Source organism: Scylla paramamosain, chromosome 7 (genome assembly GCF_035594125.1).
Source record: "Scylla paramamosain isolate STU-SP2022 chromosome 7, ASM3559412v1, whole genome shotgun sequence".
Taxonomy (NCBI): Eukaryota; Metazoa; Arthropoda; class Malacostraca; order Decapoda; family Portunidae; genus Scylla; species Scylla paramamosain.
The window spans coordinates 10,860,001-10,861,612 of NC_087157.1; the positions used below are offsets into that span (position 1 = coordinate 10,860,001).

The 1,612-nt window shown below is 50.8% G+C and overlaps 1 protein-coding gene across 3 annotated transcripts in view; it reads right to left on the reverse strand.

Moving 5' to 3' along the window:
• Positions 1-49, reverse strand: part of LOC135102067 (uncharacterized) — a 115,094-nt gene extending 115,045 nt beyond the window's left edge. For 2 of the 3 annotated variants that reach the window (XM_064006745.1, XM_064006744.1), the window contains exon 1: positions 1-49. This exon is cut by the window's left edge. The gene's annotated coding sequence lies outside the window, so the exon portion shown is untranslated. The other variant, XM_064006746.1, reaches the window with a different exon arrangement.
• Positions 50-1,612: the final 1,563 nt, after the last annotated feature.

A 1,612-nucleotide genomic window follows, 5' to 3' on the forward strand; every position in this document is an offset into this window, starting at 1 on the left:
CTCACCGACACGATGCTCCTCGCCCCTGCGCGTCTCGCTGGAAACTGAGGCCTGAGCCGCGCCACCCGAGTCCTGAGGGTTGCCCACGCACGCCTGGCCATGGGAGGGGAGGGGAGGAGAAGGGAGAGAGGAGACGCACGATGAGAGGAGGATCGGTGACTACTAGCATGTTAAGTATTCATTCTTCACAAGTATTATCATCTTTTCAAAACAAGACAGTGTAACAAAAACACTAGTACCTGGTATTATTCAGTATTCCACTGAGTGACTGGTCTGGTAGTACCATATAGTAGCATAGGTAGGAAGAGCGGAAGTTCCCGAGAGGTGAGGAAGAGGAGCGCCAGGCAGGAGGGAAGAGGGAGGAGAGACAGGGCGGGAGGTGAAGAAAGGTGGTGGTGGACAGTCTTTGTTGTGGTTGTGTCCCTCCAGGGGTTGTCTCTGTCACACCTCCTGGATGCACCATAACACGCACACGCGCGCGCGCACACGCACACACGCACACACACACACACACACACACACACACACACACACACACACACACACACACACACACACACACACACATGACAACTTGACCACTCCTTTCGAGTCACTCAAATCACCACCACTACATGAAACATACGGCGCCGTAACATTACCCGGATATCGACCACAACAAAACACCCGCCACAGATCTAAACACAAAACCACACCTCGTAAATATTAAACATGAAGTGTATGGCGGCGGACCATTATCCAGGACTGAACCACAACAAAACTTATGTTGGAACCCCACTGCAAAATCATACATCATAAATAAGACGAGATAACAGTGGGTCGGTGTGACACAATTGGAGTGAGCCGAGCGCGATCAGGTCCCCTCACGCCCCTCTCAAAACAACAGGACCAGTGACAGGAGCTTCACGCTATTCAAGATGACGACTCATTCTTGATCCAGCGAGGCGTCCACTCACGCTACTCACGCCACACACGCCCCGGGGCTACCTGTGTTCACGACGGGGAGTAGAGAACAGGCACACAGGGGATGGGATGGACATACAGGGAAGGGGAAACCTGAAGATAAGGGAAAAAAAAAAAAACCGTTTAAGAATTCAAGGGAAGCTTCTTAAGAAGCTTCCCTTCAGCTCATCTTCAGGTGAGGTTAGAGTCCTTACAAGAGAATGTTTCGTCTCTCTCTCTCTCTCTCTCTCTCTCTCTCTCTCTCTCTCTCTCTCTCTCTCTCTCTCTCTCTCTCTCTGTAATGATGGTGATTCCACATAAACTGGCGAGTTCTCTATGTGATCGATGAGGAGAGGAAGTGTGGTGTGTGTCTGATGTACACTATGGTGTTTATATGCAGAGTAGCAGGGACTGGTGGTGGTGGTGGTGGTGGTAGGGGAAGTGGAAGCGACACAACTCACCTGTGTCGTCCCCTTCCTGCTAAACTTCTCTCCCTCTACCCCCCTTCCCACCTCACTTCCTCAGGTAATTGTCTCTAAGGCCTCTCTCCCTCTACCCTCACCCCCCATCTCCTCCCTTCCCTGCTTATAGTCACTCATTTCCTTACTCTCTTCTGCTCATTCTCACTCCACTTCCTCATTCGTTGTTATTCTTCCATCTGATTATTTTG